The sequence below is a fragment of the Ursus americanus genome, chromosome 29, assembly GCF_024610735.1.
Source record: "Ursus americanus isolate L20-20 chromosome 29, mUrsAme1.1.p, whole genome shotgun sequence".
In the NCBI taxonomy this organism is placed as follows: Eukaryota; Metazoa; Chordata; class Mammalia; order Carnivora; family Ursidae; genus Ursus; species Ursus americanus.
Window position 1 is genome coordinate 29,449,951 of NC_142155.1, and position 17,707 is coordinate 29,467,657.

The following is a 17,707-nucleotide window of genomic DNA, read 5'->3' on the forward strand; positions in this document are numbered from 1 at the left end:
GGAGACTATATCTGTTTTGAGAAAATCTTATCATATTAGTTAGGAAAACTTTATAATTTACATTTTATACTCAACCTTTCTTCTTTCCACTGTTCTTTTCAGGGTTTTAAAAAATATATACCTGAAATATTTCTTTTCTTCTCCTTCCTTCCTTCCTTCCTTTTTTTTTTTTTTTTTTTTTTTTAGAGAAAGAGGGAGCGAGCAAGAGTGAGTGGAGGGAGAGGGAGAGAGAATCTTAAGCAGGCTCCATACCCAATGTGGAGCCCAATGCAGGGCTTGATCTCACAACGATGAGATCGTGACCTGAGCCGAAATCAGGAGCTGGATGCTTAACTGACTGAGCCACCTAGGCGGTCCATACCTGAAATATATTTTTAAAGATTTTATTTATGTATTTGAGAGAGTGAGCCAGAGAAAGAGAAAGAGAGAGCACGAGTGGGGGGAGGAGCAGAGGGAGAGGGAGAAGCAGACTCCTGCTGAGCAGGAAGCCCCACATGGGGCTTCATCCCAGGACCCTGAGATCATGACCTGAGCCAAAGGCAGATGCTTAACTGACTGAGCCACCCAGGCACCCCAAAATATATTTTTTAAAGATTTTATTTAATTAATTATATATTTGAGAGAGAGAGAGTGAGTGCGAGCAGAGCAGGGGGAAGAGCAGAAGGAGAGGGACAAGCAGACTCCACGCTGAGCACAGAGCCCAATGTGGGCCTCGATCCCCTGACCCAGAGATCATGACCTGAGCCGAAATCAAGAGTCGGATGCTCATCCGACTGAGCCACCCAGGCGCCCCTGAAATGTTTCTTACTGCACTGAATCATTTCATAATATGAAATGAAGCCACTTGAAACAGCTCAGGGCCTATCCACCCTTGAGTCACCATATCACTCAAGGCAGCCAATTGTGTTTGCGGCCCCTGGATTAGAGCTTCTCTAAGACCAAAGGCAAAGAATGCCTAGCACCTCTGAGGGTTACACACTCTCCTCCAGAGTCTGCTCCAGGTTCACCTACTGCCCTCATTCAGATATCACCTCACACCCAGTGATAAGACGGGATGAGATTTAGAAAATGAGTTCCAATATCGTGATTCTGTTTTCCAGTCCTTTCTCCAGGGCCTCAGGTTTGTTGCTGTTTATTCCTGTGACTCTGCTCTTTTGCTGGGAAACTAAGCCATCGGACTGTTCAGGAAACCAACACAAACAAACAGAAGACATGGCAGGTCTCAAAGTGCTCCCTCAGCCTCTGGTCTTCCTCCTTGTTCTCTTGGGCATCTGTAGAATGCTGGGCCCGGCCTAGTCAAGGAAACTCTGTGGTCAAGATTACCAGAAAAGAGATGTAAAGTAGACCAGAAGGACCAAAACACATTTGTTTAGCTGCCTTTGTGTGCTCAGGTGAACAACGTGTTCCTGCTTCACGGGTGAATGTGGGTGAGATTTCGTAGCGGAAGGAGAATTACAATTATACCAGAGGAGCAAGGCTTCCTCAACTCTGCCTTCGCAGAAGCTCAGCTCTTTCTGGGCACAGAACAATGATATGTCACAATGCTGCCACAGTGCTAAAACCCGTGCTGCTTTCTTTTGTTTTCTGTCCTCTGCAGGGACTGGAGAACCCTATAACCTGACCAGGAAGTACTGAGGAATTAACATCGCATGTGTTAGTACATCGTTAGGGGGAAACTAGAAGGGGTGAGTAAGTGGCTTACTGGTGAGTCATCAGTAATTCAAAAGCACACCCTCTTTGTGAAGCAACCTAAATATTGGGCATACGCTATGGTTGCCTTCCATTAGATATGGAATTAAAAACTATTAAATATATTCATTTGTTTAGAGTCAGATTTCCCCCCCAAACCAATGTGCTCAAGAAATTATTGATGTCTATTGGTTGTCTCATTTTCTACTATCTGTTAAAATGTTTTTGGTCTAATAAGAACTGTAGGGATTCCTTTGGTTCCTTGGGCCATAGGCCAGCCCCTCGGAAGTTACTGGGCTTTACAACACAACGAGCTGGAGATCAGTAACAAAGGTCTATGCGAGCGTCAAGCCCTCCCCACGCGAAGCTCCACAGTGAGGGGCCATTTGGTCTGCCTTACTCTTTCCCTTTATCCCTGTCCAGTTCCATAGCCACTTTGCTCCCTAAGTCATCGGTAGATTATTAGCCCCGTTTTATAAACACATTCCCGCTAAGGTATCAGTGACTTCTGTGCTCCTTCAGGCACTCACACTTTAATATAGATAATAGGAAAAGGGCAGCACTGAGCTGAAAAGATAGCATTTAATCCTAGGACTTCAGACATTGGATCAATTAAGTGAAGTCCTTCTGGAAGCTCTCCACTCTCTGTATTTGGTCTCTACTTACAATTGGTGGATCAGGGAAGAGGCAAAACCCTGCGGAAAGGGCACAGAGGAGAATGGGATTAACTTGATTAAATTGAGACCAGCTCTATCCTGCCCAGGCTGGTGGGATACAAAGGCTGGTTGATGCTTTGAACAGTTAGGGACAGTCAAGGAGACCTTTTTCTCTTGACAGGTTTTCCCTGGACCAGATTCCTACTTAATCAGGAAGAATTGTGCTAAAGACCAAGTGGCTCAGCTGGTGTAGGAAACAAGAGGGTCACATTGTGTTTGGGCCTTCTTGGCACAAAAGACCTTCAGCATGAAATTATGGGCTCCGATTTTATTAGGAGTATTGTTCATTCTGTAAAAGATGTTTCTATTAGACTTTAGTGCTCCGAAGATCATTTTCTCCTTCCTAAGAAGAAGAATGTTTCCTCTTTTGTGATAAGAACAATGTACCTGATTAGCTTCCCCTTTTCTTTGAATGCTAGGCAGCTCTGCTCCTAAAGTGAAGTTTCAAATTTATAAAATAGTGTAGATACCGCATAGGTTTTTATTTGCATTCTTTTTCTTAATCGACACTCTGCTTTTATAGCTTCCCTTTTTATAGTTTGTGTAGTTTATAAGGAAATTTTACAGTTTGTGTTTCCTTATTTCTGTTCTTTTTAAAAAAAATTATTATGTTAGTCACCATACAGTATATCCTTGGTTTGTGATGTAATGTTCCATGATTCATTATTTGCGTTTAACACCCAGTGCTCCATGCAATACATGCTCCTTAATACCCGTCACCAGCCTATCCCAATCTCTCACCCCCCTCCACTCTGAAGCCCTCAGTTTGTTTCCCAGAGTCAATAGTCTCTCGTGGTTCAGCTCCCCCTCTGTTTTGCCCCCTTTATTTTTCCCTTCCTTCTTCTAATGTCCTCCCTGCTATTCCTTATGTTCCACAAATGAGTGAAACCATGTGATAATTGTCTTTCTCTGCTTGGCTTATTTCACTTAGCATAATCCCCTCTAGCTCCATCCATGCTGATGGAAATGGAAATGTTGGGTAATCTTTCTTTCTGATAGCTGAGTAATATTCCATTGTATATATGGACCACATCTTCTTTATCCATTCGTCTGTTGAAGGGCATCTCAGCTTCTTCCACAGTTTGGCTATTGTGGACATTGCTGCTATGAACATTGGGGTGCATGTGCCCCTTCTTTTCACTATGTATCTTTGGGATAAATACCCAGTAGTGCAATTGCTGGGTCATAGGGTAGCTCTATTTTTAACTTTTTGAAGGACCTCCACACTGTTTTCCAAAGTGGCTGTACCAACTTGCATTCCCACTAACAGTGTAAGAGGGATTCCCTTTCTCCGCATCCTCTCCAACATTTGTTGTTTCTTGCCTTGTCAATTTTGCCATTCTAACTGGTATAAGGTGGTATCTCAATGTGGTTTTGATTTGAATTTCCCTGATGGCTAATAATTTTGAGCATTTTTTTATGTGCCTATTAGCCATTCGTACGTCGTCTTTGGAGAAGTGTCTGTTCATGTCTTCTGCCCATTTTTTGACTTATTTGTTTTTTGGATGGTGAGTTTGAGAAGTTCTTTATAGATCTTGGATACCTGCCCTTTATCTGTAGTGTCATTTGGAAATATCTTCTCCCAGTCCCTGGGTTGCCTCTTTGTTTTGTTGACTGTTTCCTTTGCTGTGCAGAAGCTTTTTATCTCTATTATTTTTTTAAAGGATTTTATGTATTTATTTGACAGAGAGAATGAGAGAAGGAGCACAAGCGGGGGGAGGGGCTGAGGCAGAGGGAGAAGCAGGCTCCCAGCTGAGCAGGGGGCTGGAGGCGAGGAAGGGCTCGATTCCAGGACTCTGGGATCATGACCTGAGCCGAAGGCAGACAGGCAGACGCTTAACAGTCTGAGCCACCTAGGCACCCTCCCTATTTCTATTCTAATATAGTTTTTTTAGTGCACTGGTATTGTGAGCCACCCCAAGTCATTTGCAAAACAGGGAGTGGCTTAAGGCCACTTCAAGTCATTTGTAATACAGACAGTGTTAGTTTTCTAACCAGGTGGGTCCTTAGGAAGGAAAGAAACATGTATGAAAAAGTTAAGAAGTTTAGTTCTAGGTTTTCTAAGGACAAAGAATCTACAGAAGTCATTCACCGACGGCATGTACACTGTTGTTCTGTTTGGCCAGCCCCCGTTCCGTATTATGCCCCCATTCCGTAACACGCCACCGCTAGGGCTGAGCTTCCTTTGGGAAAGAACCAAGTTGGTTCTTCAGCTTTGAGTGAGAATGTCAGCAAAGGAAAAATAATACGGATCCCTCCCTTTACTCCCCTGGAATTGCCCACCTCCCCCAAGTGGAATGATACGTGAAGGTCGCATTCCTTCTGCTTTATGGGGTATGACCCGGGGCGTCCTGAGGCTGGACCCGAAAGCTCGACAGAGCGGCATTTTGTAGCAGACAGATCTAGGACAGAAGTGGTCCACATTCCCCGGAGCATTTTTCTCCCATTTTCCTTTTGTGGTTTCAGAAATCTGTCTGTTGTCGGTGGCAAGAATCATTAGGTCTTGGACTCAGAGCTCCTTCCTCTTACCCGCCTGGTATTGACTCCAAGTGGGAGGGAGAGTCAGCCGAAAAGTATTTCACTTTTCTTTCTTGAAGGGGGTGTGTCCTGGGCTTGTCTGCCTACAAGGACAGCCGCGTGCACCAGGAGTTGATTAGGTATCAGTGGACCTGCCTGAACGTCCGTGAGCTGCTGTTCAGATATTAATCAGCGATGTCTTTCCAAACAGCATTAAGAAGTGATTGAATCACAAGTACAGGAGGAAGGGCTCCCAGAGGCTGTGGAGAGAGGAATCACCAGGTAAGCCCAAGAGCTGTGATTTGATTCCTTAGAATGTGTATTACTCTCACCAGTACTATCTGTTAATTTGAGACGGTTTCCCCTCCCCCTGGGGAAAGACTCTGATTTCAAGCACCCATTTCCTGACGAAGGTTAAATAAAGGAACAGAGAATGGAAAAAGCAATGTGTTGGTGACTGTATTAATTGAGGTGATTTGCTAATTTGCAGATTTCAGGTTTTCCCACTCAAAGCACACACTTCTTGTTGTGGATTAGAACCCAGGACCCCCTATTCTCCAGGTGCGCCTGAGAGGTAGATTGACTGGACTAAAGAAGATGCCACCAAGAATCCTCATTAGACATAACAATTTCAGGATTCCACTGGTCACTAACATACCCGCTTTAGCAATCTCTTTAAAAAATATGCTTGAGCGGATTAAGTTTATTTTCACTTTAAAACGAATTTATAATGCGCTTTGCCCGAACCAGTGTAACTCTGGGAAGTATTTCCCAACTTAGCTCCCTCCCTGGACTCAGAAAAATCCCAAAATTGACCCTTATAATCATTTCTCCTCTCCTTCCCCCTAATAAAGACAAAAGGATACACTGTATTTTCTGACTGACAGGCGTTGAAAATTGGCAATTTTTCTTTCCCTTTTCTTTTTTTTTTTTTTTTTAAAGAAAAATCCATTTATGTAAACCCGATATCCTAGATGATGGGAAGTTACTGAAGAAAGTACAGAAAGAAGGTCAAAGGGGAAGCGATGTGGAGAAATGATGTCTGTGGCTTTTGCATGGTGATATTCATTAATCGAATCCTGATAACAACACACACAGGTGGAAAATTACAGATAGAAAAGAAATAATAAAGACAGATAAACATTTATTCTATAATTTATTCAAATATTAGCAGAGCCTTTTATGGGTATTTCCCTATAATAGAGCCACCGCTAATTATCCAACCATAACCAAAATCAAAAACAATCTAACAAAAATGGCTGCAAAAATAATACTTTACTCAACTATTAGCCAGTATTGTAACTTTGAGCACATTATTTAGCTTTTCGTGCTCTGGTTACTTGATTTGCAAAATGATGGCAATAAGCATTAAGATTTAAAATAAGAGGGGCTCCTGGGTGGCTCAGTTGGTTAAGCGTCTGCCTTCAGCTCAGGGCATGATCCCAGGGTCCTGGGATCGAGCCCCAGGTCGGGCTCCCTGCTCATTGGGGAGTCTGCTTCTCCGTCTCCCTCAGCCTGTCGCTGCCCCTGCTTGTGAGTGTACGTGCGTTCTCTCTCTCTGTCAAGTAAATAAATAAAATCTTCCAAACAAACAAACAAAAGATTTAAAATACGATTTAAATTAGGATTTAAAATACGTATATGCATGTTGAGGCTTCTCAGGTTGACTTGCAAACCCTTCTCTGTGCACAGCCACAAATTGATGGGAATTGTTGCTGACGTGCCTCGTAGGTATGCATGTCCTACTTCTCTAGAAAGAGAGTACATTTCTTTAATTTTTTTTCCAAGTAGGGATACAGTTCCCATTAGAGGATTTATGTCTTGTTGTGCTGAAGGTAAGGGGAACACCAGACTTTTGCATCCATACGCCCTCTGCTGTCATTCATTGCACAATTAAAGGAATGCGACTATTCTAGGGAAAAAAAATGAATGAGCACATTCACTTAAACTAGGGTATAAGTGACTAATTTAAGCCCTTTGGTTGGGAGCGAGGGCAAACTGAAAGCAGTAAGAGCGTCCTGGGTATTGAAGGGCGTCACCAGTGGTAGGGGTGTGTCACAAGGGGGAAGAGCTCAGAAGGTAGACAAGCGGCATCCTTGGGACAATGGCACTGAATTCTGTTTTGCTGAACGCCACTCCTTATGAAACCGCGTTCCACCCGATCTAAACATGTATTTGCAACTTTAACAATATTCTACCTTGTTCTCTCCCTAAAGTTCTTTGGCAGGAAATACCCATAGCTACAGAAAAGGGGAAACCCTGTTCCCAAACACATCACGGAGTTTGAGTTGTGTGTGAGCAGGGAAGTGCTGTCGGGATGTCAGGGTCTGTCTCCACAGTTCCAGAGGGGCTAGATACCTGGTCTTAGTAGCTGTGAAAATAATCTAGAAACTTGGAGAGACAGTGCGAAAGGTCTACAGCATCATGGCCTGACACATCCTCTCTCACACGCCCCGCTGGTTCCAGACTTGCTGAGAGCCACAACCCTAGTACCCAAACCGGTGGGGAAGGGAAGCTCTCTTACCACACCCCTCCCCTGCAAGCCACAGAGAGTCTCAGAGGCTCCTGTCCCATGGCAGGTGGAAACCCGGAACTCTGAGATGTTGCGAATGAAAATCCATGAGAATGAACAAGTGTGAAAGTGCCCAGGCATTTCATGGAGTTGTAGTAAATTCCCCGTGCGCAGTCGGTTGAATAAATGAGATGTAAAGGAAACAGCGGTAAGTTATGTAGCTCTCACACTGGGCAAACTGGAGTTAAATCTTGTTGATGGGGGTTCTCATGGACGCCGTGGGGTCTCCGGGTCCTCGGTGCAAATGTCCGTTCTTGATCTCTGAGACCCACAAACCTTGGAAGCCTAGTTTTTCATTTTGTTTTAAATAAAGTCTTTTAGAATAAAGACTTTAAGTGAAGTCTTGGATAATTTCCTTGTTTGCTTTTTTATCATAAGATGAAATTAAAAAAACCGATTGTATGAGTTTCTTTATTGTGAGGGATAAGCAGGCGTTTACTATAAATTCGCACTATTGGGTAGCTTGTCATAATGGGATAGATCCACACCTGTGAAGTTTTGGGTGAAGAGACTTGGTATTAAGCAGATTATATTTTCCATGAAAACCCTGCATACTTGTGTTTGTAGTTTAGCCCAATTTTGCTTGAAGCCTTCCCTGTGCTTAATCTCTTACAGACCCAGGCTAATTGTTTCTCATAAGAAAATGATTTATTTCTGAGGCATGTAACACTCTAGTAGGTTGTTGACCAAAATACCGATTAAACAAGTAAGTAGAAGAAAAGACACAGCGGTAGAATTTACAGATATTTAAGTCAGGATTTTATTATACGACGAAGGTGGCCTTTAAAGCTGATAAAGAATTATCAAGGTGTCTTGCTAAAGAATGTTTTAGTCAAGAAACATAGTTGGGATAACTGGTTGTTCATTTGGAGGAAAATGAAAATAAACACTTATTTCATACCAAAACCTAAAGTAACTCCAGAAGGATTAAAAGTTTAAACGTATTTTAAGATTAAAGAAGGTTTAGAAAAAACAAAAACAAAAGAATATTTTTACAGTCATTTCATAAAAAAGATTTTTGAACAGAACCCCTAGTTTAAAATGTATCATGGGAAAGAGTGACAGATGTGATTTCATGAGCTCTTGTGCAGAACACGGGAAGTTAAAAAAATTTTAACAGAATTTATACCAGAAGTAACAAAGAGCTAATATCCATGTTATATAAAAATTCCAAAGAAGCAGTTCTTAAGAAAAAGTAAACATTCCAATAGAAAAACTTAGAACAATGACTTAAAAAGTCAAGCCAGGAAAAAAAAAAAGTACAAATGGCTAATAAACATCTGAAAAAAAAGAAGGCATAATCTTAGCGAAAATCAAAGACATGAAAATTAAATCAATTAGACAGAAATTTTGCCTATCATTTTGGCAAACTTTAAAAAAGGTGCTGGGGACGGTGTGATGAAACTGGCATTTCTACGCCTCGCTGGGGTGTGTACAAATGGGGAGGGCATTTTGGCCACGCTGATCAAAATTCAAAATGCATAGACCTTTTGAAGTAGCTGGAAAAATCCCAGTTTGCCCAGAATTAAGGATGCACAGGAAGAAGCTTAACAGAAAGGAATGTTTGAAGGCAGATTGTAGGAATCTAAAGAACTAATTTGCCACCATCATGCGTGTGCTCTTTATCTGAACATAGCGTGGGGCCTGGGAGGTTTTGGAGTATGGACTGCGGTAATATTTGCAGGATAGGTGGAATGCCAGGAAACTGGTTGTTTGTCTAGAAGAAGCATTTGGGGAATATGATTGGGAAACCTGCTTTTACTCATTAGGAACTTATGATGAAAATACTGTTAATAGGCATAGGGAAACAAAGAATGAATGTTCTTAAGTATATTTGAAATAATTAAGATTTATCAGTCTAAGCATTGAATGAAAGTTGGGTATCCGTTTTTCTCTTATCTAAAAAGGTACCCAAGAAAAGCTTGTAGCATCTTTAATCTGACCATTCGCATAGGAAGATGCCACAAACTTGTTCTCTGGTTCTTTCCAATAGGCCTGATAAAGTGTGTTTTCATCCTTAGACACTGACAACACTCACATTTGCTAGGAGGATAGCTTTGAAATGGATATTCTTCTTTTTCTTGAACAAAGAAAGCTTATTTGTAAGGAACTCAGATGGACATCAAATTAATAATCAAGACCTTATTAAAATCATATCCCAAGCAACAAAATGCACTGGCTCAGAGTCCAAGAAAAATACTAGATTCTTTGGGGAGAGAAATAGTTGATAAACTCTTTTTATTTAGAATTTAGGTTTACCCTTCTCTTTTTCCTCAAGTGTGAAATAGAAATGATCCCCACTTTATTTATAAGATTGTCAAAAGAAGCAAATCGATACATATGAGAGCATTTAGCAAATTACAAAGAATTTCTCTTATTTCTTATCATGTAACCATCACCTCCCTCAAGTGCTATTCAAGTACTTTTTCAAGGGAACAATGTAAGAGGAAGTTCAAATTCCTTGGGTTTTTACCCGCTCTAAGTAAACAGAATCATGCGGGGAAGATGGGAAATAAACCCGACCTGGGGATTCCGGGAAGGCTGGGTCCCCACTGCTGAGCCAAAGGCTTGGCTGGAAGAAGCATCTTGGCACCTTCCCTGGAATGCCACTAATCGTCCTTTAAGGGCTTGGTGCTAATGTTGGCTCTACCGAACCATGAATGAGAGGAGAAAATCTTCAGTTATAAGGGGTTGGAAGAGAGCCAACCCCTGAGTGTGGCAGTCAGGCTCTTACAACGGAGTTGAGCTGGACTTGTCTGTAGGAAATGAACTCTACCAGGACATCGGAAGAAGTATTGGGTGATGAACTAAGAACAACAGATCATCCTGTATCTTCGCTGAGATACAAAGTACAGATGAAAAAGCTTTAAAAAGCCCAGAATCTTTGTTACTGGGGAGCACACAGCCGTGCTAGGCCGACAGCACTAGCAATATGAGAAACGCTCTGTAGCCAAAGGTCCCACGAGTGGGAAAGGACACACAGACTTGTAAAAAGTGTTTCTCAATTTTTGGATCGAAGAGGACCCGACAAGGAGGTAGGGTCACATACTGGACTCTAAAGGGAGATCCATTCAAGGAAACGTTGCAGAGTTTAAAATAGGGAACAAAGAGACCCTAGCCACCCAGCAGTTGTTTTCAAAAGTGGGTCTGGATCACTGCTTTTGGAGTTTCCCTTAATGGGAGGAGCTAGCGTGTATGAACGCCCTGCCTGACTGTATTGTGAACCGCCAGTGCCTGGCACCGTGCCTGGGAAATTAGAGGCTCTCAATATCCAGTGGTTGAACAAATTAGAGTTTAGCAGATTTGTAAAGCGTCCTGGGGAAGGAATGACCGAGCTAAATCATTCCTTTTGTCTCTTCCAGCCTTATGATCCTAGGATTCTTAAAAATCACACCTCTCTTCTCAACCCAAGGACTTCATTCTTAATAGGTGCTCAGCCCATCTCAACAGATAACCCAGAATTATAATAAGTTTAAGGAGGAAACAGGTATAAAGCCCAAGAAAATTTTAAAATCTTTCCTAGCTTAGATTTGATGACCAACAGACACTAAAGAAAAGAATAAATAAATAATAACCAAAGAGAAACTGGGCAATGGGTGTATGACAGTAGAATCCAAATGTGGGTGGATCTGAGCTCACCTTATCCTATTGCTTATTTTACAGAAGAGGAAACTGAGTTCCAGCATTGTTCGCTTTTCTCTTTAACTGTCACAAGTTCTGACAGGTAAGAGACAAACCTGTGGTTAGAGTCTAAGTCATCCAGCTCTTTGCCATTATGGTACACAAGAGAAACACACTAAAAACATGCGAAAATGTAAAATACACCCTTAAAATTGTACCGTGCACACGTTTCTGCAGACAGTCACTGAGATCTTAAATAACTTTAAATCGTAGTTCTTTCAGAAATGCGTCTAGCTCAAGAGTCACCAAACCTCTCAGTAGTTTTCCAGATGTGGAGTGGTGGTTTTCTCTATTCCCACCTACCTTTTCATCTGACGGCTACTCGATCTGCCTACTTAAAGCAGCACAAAGAAACTTGTCTCAAAGGCAAAAGACCCAAGGATTCCTCCACAAAGGCAGATCCCAATGAAAATGTTACCAAAAAGTTATAAAACACAGGGTGAAATAAAACCAAGGTTTTACAGGTCCTCTGCCTGTAAAACAGTCACTTGTATTTGAGTCATGGTGTCCTTCAGATCCTAACTGGAGATCTGCTGTTTCCAATAGTGTGTGAATGCACGTGTGTGTGTGTGGTATGCACGTGTGCTCCTGTGAGTTCAGGACAGAGAGGAGGGAGACAACTCTACTGGGAATTCTTCTATTTATAGAGGAAGAAACAATCCCATAAATATTGGTGCCAGGAAAGCAAGCCACGTGTGCAACAGAGCCTAAGTTTGGACTGTTGCTAAAAATGTTGGGAAGTGTAGGTGCGGGCAGTTCCAACTCAGCACTACTGTTGATAAGGTGACAGCTGTTGACATACATAACTAATATTTGGAGCCCGTAAATACGTAACTGGAAGAATGGAGAGACAATGGACGGCCTTCTCCAGAGGCACAGTAGCAAATCCTAATGATTGTTCTCTGGAAACTGAAGGACAGGGATTATCAGGAATGAATTCACTTGAATGAATTCGAGGAAGTGAGGGGGGTTCTACCGTGACCACGCCTTCCCACCGCAGCTGGTGCCAACACAGCTGTGGGTCGGGCATCATCGGCCCCCAGCTGCCACAGAGCACGGGATGTAAACACACATACTGTGATATCAACAAGAGCTCCTTGTCTGTGGCAGGGGCACACAGATTCCGAGAAGTTTTTCATAACCAGGACCCTTTCAGCTTGGAAAGGAAGTGCTGAAAATGCCATGAGGGTTGCCTCTAGGAAAGTCGGAGTTAAGTGGGGTTTAAGATTACCCTGGACACACAGACACACAGACACACACACACAGACACACACACACAGACACACACACACAGACACACACACACACACACACAGAGTATTTCTTGACATCCACACTGTCGAGGACTCTCTTTTGAGTCAGATAATTCAGTTACTGTAACAATGTATTTTTATTACCTTGAGGCTGGGTCCCATCCTTCCATTTACATTGTGGTGGTCATTGACCCGGGAGCACTTTTTATTTGGTAAGTTAATCTGACTCACAATTGAAGTCAAATTCTGACACAATTCAACAAGTAACTATAAAGAGTGGTGATGAAATTTAAATTTCAGTAATGTAGTATTAATTGCTAACCATAATTGAGGCTTACTACCCGCGAGGCATTGTTCTGGGTACTTTACATGCAATAATGCATTCAGATCTCCTAAGAACCTCTGAATTAACACTGTTTTCTCCATGTGATAGATTAGTAAACTGAGGTATGGAAACCCTGTCAAATGTCAAAGCTGGCCCCTGAACCCTGGGCAATCCAGCCACAGTGCTTGGGTCCCGTGTGCCTTGAGATACCATTTTCTCAAATTGACTAATTGTTAAATAGAGGATGCCCAGTTAAATTTGAATTTCAGAAAACCAACAAATAATTCTGGACAATGAACAGTGTCTCAAATATTGTGTGGCACATACTGAACACTAAAAAATTAGTCATTATTTATCTGAAATTGAGTCTTCCAATTACCCCAGAAGGAGGTGTATGCACCAAAGAAGCAAAGAAAACATTTTGACTAGTTTGAGCTTTGGTCCCATACCCCAGAGTAGAATTCAAATCACAGGCTTGGCCTCAGTGCTGAACTCCTGTTTCCCATTCCAGAACCAGTCTAGAATAACAACTCTGACATCCCTTGGTTGCTTTAATTATGCACATGGCTGGGCCTGGCCTGTCTAAGGTTTAGTAGGGTTTAGGGTGGAATGGGGGCACCTGTATTTTCTAATAAGCCTCCAAATATTTTCTTTTCTCTCCCTCCTCTTCCTTCCCCCTCTCTCCCCCTTCTCCTCCTCCTTTTTTAGAGTCTAGCTATTCATGATTGGCCTACAGAACAGTGACCAGGAATCACTGGTCTTGAAACCCTGACTGTAAGTAACAATTTACCATTTCTAGCAAGTCCAAGAGACAGCCTGGAATACACCCTCCACATGGGAGGAAGAAGGGATAAAGAGGCCAAGAGTATGAGAGAGAGTTTCCTCATAATGTCCAGGCTGTCATCCAGGCTTTCTAGACTTGGGTTTGCAGGCTCAAGCCTGGACAACATGAGGGAGAAAGAAGATTTTTCAGAGAGAGAGATATTGAGAGAAATGATTGAGAGAAAGAGCCATAAAAGGACCAGGCCTCCCATCTGGAAGCAGGCCCTGGCATGAGGAGAGGATAGGTCACACCCACATGCATGGTGACTATTTCCCTCTTTGAAAGCTCTAGCACTACAGACCTGGTCCCAATAGTGCTCAGCGTCAGGAAGTGACATTAAAAAGTTTTCTCTGGAAGTAGAGAAAAAGTGACAATGAGGTTGGAAAGAGCACAAGCTTCCTCTGTAATGTGGCTGCGCTCGAAGCAGGTATTGGTAAATCAATTTAGTAGGATGTGACGATTTACCAAAGCAAAAACAAAAACAAAAACAAAAAACAAATGAAATAAAGACAAGTAGTTATATTACAAAACTATAGTGATAAAAACAGTATGGTACTGGCACCAAAAAAAGGACACATAGATCAATGGAACAGATTAGAAAACTCAGAAATGAACCCACAACCATATGGCCAATTAATCTTTGACAAAACAGGGAAGAATATCCAATGGGAAAAAGACAGTCTTTTCAACAAATGGTGCTGGGAAAACTGGACAGCCACATGAAGAATGAAACTGGACCGCTTTCTTCTACCATACATGAAAATAAATTCAAAATGGATTAAAGACCTCAATGTGAGTTAGGAAACTGCAAAACTCCTTGAGGAGAACACAGGAAGTAACCTCTTTGACATCAGGCATAGCAACTTCTTTCTAGATATGTCTCTTCAGGCAAGGGAAACAAAAGCAAAAATTAACTCTTGGGACTTCATCAAAATAAAAAGCTTCTGCACAGTGAGGGAAACAATCAACAAAACTAAAAGATAACCAACGGAATGGGAGAAGTTATTTGCAAAGGACATATCTGATACAGGGTTAGTATGCAAAAAATATAAAGAACTTGTAAAACTCAACACCCCAAAAATGAATAATCCAATTAAATGATGGGCAGAAGGCATGAATAGACATTTTTCCAAATAAGACATGCAGATGGTCAACAGACACATGAAAAGATGCCAGCATCACTCACCATCAAGGACATGCAAAGCAAAACTATAATGAGATATCACCTCACACCTGTCAGAATGGCTAAAATCAACGACACAGGAAACAACAGATGTTGGCGAGGATGTGGAGAAAGGGGAACCCTCTTACACTGTCGGAGGAAATGCAAACTGGTGCAGCCACTCTGGAAAACAGTATGGAGGTTCCTCAAAAAGTTAAAAAGAGAACTACCCTGGGGCACCTGGTTGCCTCTGTCAGTTAAGCACCCGACTCTTGGTTTCAGCTCAGGTCGTGACCTCAGGGTCATGAGATCAAGCCCTGCATCAGGTTCTGTGCTCAGCCCAGAGTCTACTTGAGATTCTCTCCCTCTCTCTCTCTTTCCCTCTGCCTGCTCGCTCTCTCTCTGTCATAAAATAAATAAATAAAATCTTAAAAAAATAGAACTACCCTACAATCCAGAAATTACACTACTAGGTATTTACCCAAGAATACAAAAATACTAATTCGAAGGGATACATGCACCCCAATATTTATAACAACATTGTCTACAATAGCCACATTATGGAAACAGACCAAGTGTCCATTGGCGGATGAGTGGGTAAGGAAGATGTGGGGTATATATACAATGGAATATTACTCAGTCATATAAAAGAATGAAATCTTGCCGTTTGCAATGACATGGCTGGAGATGGAGAATATTATGCTAAACTGAAATAAGTCAGTCAGAGAAAGACAAATACCATATGACTCGTGTGGAATTTAAAGAATAAAACAAATGAGCAAAGGGTAAACAAAGAGAGAGAGGCAAACCAAGAAATAGACTTTTAACTAGAGAGAACAAACTGAGGGTTAGCAGAGGGCACGGTGGATGGGGGATGAGTGAAACAGGTGATGGGGATGAAGGAGAGCACTTGTTGTGATGAGCACTGGGTGTTGTATGGAAGTGTTGCATCACTATATTGTACACCTGAAACTAATCTTGCACTGACATTAACTAACTGGAATTAAAGTAAAAACGTGGAATAAAAGAGTAGGAATAATCAAGGGCACACCTCAGAAATATTAAGTTCTGTTTCACAGAGCTGTTTTCTTATTTAACTATTCTGTTTTGGTTTTTATACATACACACTCATACATTTTATTATATATGTGTATATATACACATGTTATAAAATATATTTCTTTTTATGGGTCCTGATCAAAATGTTTGGAAACCCCTGCTCTATGGATAAATGCCTATCACTTTTGGAAAGCACAGAGCCGGCCAGAGCAAATAAGACCCAGAGCAGATAAGTTTAGAGAAGCATGATCTAGAAGAACAATCTGGAGCACAGGGTGTTGCTCAGAGTCAGATCTTAGGTAGATTTTTGGAGGAGCTTTGGCAAGCGAGAATGTAGGGACGGGAGAGGACCATTCAGCTTAGGGGAGAAAGGAAACATGAAAGTTGTGTGTTTCATTCCTTTTCATGCTTCTCTAGAAAGCTCTGGAAAGGGTCTCTGCTAACATGTAGGCCACATCTATGGTAGTCTTTATCCTGTCTCTAACATCTTTTTTCTTTTTGTGTAGATCAGAGAGCGAAGTGTGGGGTAGCGCTGTCAGGCATGGCCGGGTTTCTAGGAGGGTTAAGTACACCCGGGGAAACTAGGGAAGGGCTGGAAGGGAGGGTCCAGCTCTGCATTTTCTGTGCTGCTAATTGAGGACACTTATTCTCATGGTGAGGTAGTGAGTTTGGGAATTAGAGTTTTTCATTTTTTCCCATGGAGATATGAAAGAACGCGGAGAGGACCTAAGGATGTATTCCTTCATTTCCTTCCATGCTGGCCGGTATAACTTTTCAAAAAATGGTGTTTAAAACCCCACATAACGCAGAATGTACCATCTTAACCATTTGTAACTGTGCAGTTTCAGTGGTTTTAAGTACATTCGCATTGTTGGGCATCAGAGCTCTGGAACTTTCTTGTCCGGCAACCCTGAAACTTACACCCATTAAATAATAAGTCCCTGTTTTCCCCTCCACCAAGCCCTTGGCAGCCACCATTCTACTTTCTGTTTCTATGAGCTTGACTTCTTTAGATACTTCATAGAAGTGGAAGCATACAGGATTTGTCTTTTCCGATTGGCTTCTATTTTTAAATCTAAGGTCCTTGAGGTTTATCCACGTTGTATCATGTGACAGCATTTCCTTCTGTTTTAAGGCTGAATATTATTCCATGCCTGAGAAAACTTTTGGCAATAATGGAAGTGTTCTGGGGCGCCTGGGTGGCTCGGTCAGATGAGCATCTGGCTCTTGATTTCGACTCAGGTCATGATCTCAGGGTTGTGGGATCAAGCCCCATATCCGGGTCCCCGCTCAGCATTGAGACTGCTTGAGATTCTCTCTCTCCTCTCCCTCTGCCTCTCCCCGTGTGCACTCTCTTTCTCTCTCTCGAAATAATAAATAAAGAAAGAAATGAATCTTTCAAAAAAATAGTGGAAGTGTTCTGTGTCTGCACTGCCTGACATTGGTAGCTCCTAGTTACATGTGGGTATTGAGCACTTGAAATGTGGCTAGTGTGACTGAGAAATTTCATTTCATTTCATTTTGTTGTAATTAAAATTAAAATTTAGGTCACCATATGTATCCATTGGCTACCATATTGGACAGAACCGTTCTAACTTACGGTGATTTTGTTGTTGTTGTTGTTGACACCAAATAACTTGGGTATACATAGTTAATTTTGTGACCATGACTATGTGCTGAATTTTGTCCAAATTATTCTGACATAAGCATAAACTTGAGGATAATTTGTTGATAATTACATCAACTATGAAGAAAGAAATTTGCTGGATTGGTTCATTATTATTTTTATGCTTAAACCCTCTGATTCTACCTTTGTATTCATGGTTCTAAGGATCTTTGGTTATTTTAATGCTTGTTTTTACTGAGATGAAAAGGCAACCGTGAAATATAAAAAGGCTGGATGTTAAATG

The 17,707-nt window shown here is 41.7% G+C and overlaps 1 protein-coding gene across 6 annotated transcripts in view; it reads left to right on the forward strand.

Moving 5' to 3' along the window:
• The first annotated feature begins 4,756 nt into the window (after positions 1-4,756).
• Positions 4,757-17,707, forward strand: part of ADGRF1 (adhesion G protein-coupled receptor F1) — a 46,033-nt gene continuing 33,082 nt past the window's right edge. For 2 of the 6 annotated variants that reach the window (XM_045801859.2, XM_045801883.2), the window contains exons 1-3: positions 4,757-5,204; positions 11,158-11,218; positions 13,462-13,527. The gene's annotated coding sequence lies outside the window, so the exon portion shown is untranslated. The remainder of the gene's footprint in view (positions 5,205-11,157; positions 11,219-13,461; positions 13,528-17,707) is intronic. The other 4 variants (XM_045801868.2, XM_045801893.2, XM_045801874.2 and 1 more) reach the window with 2 other exon arrangements.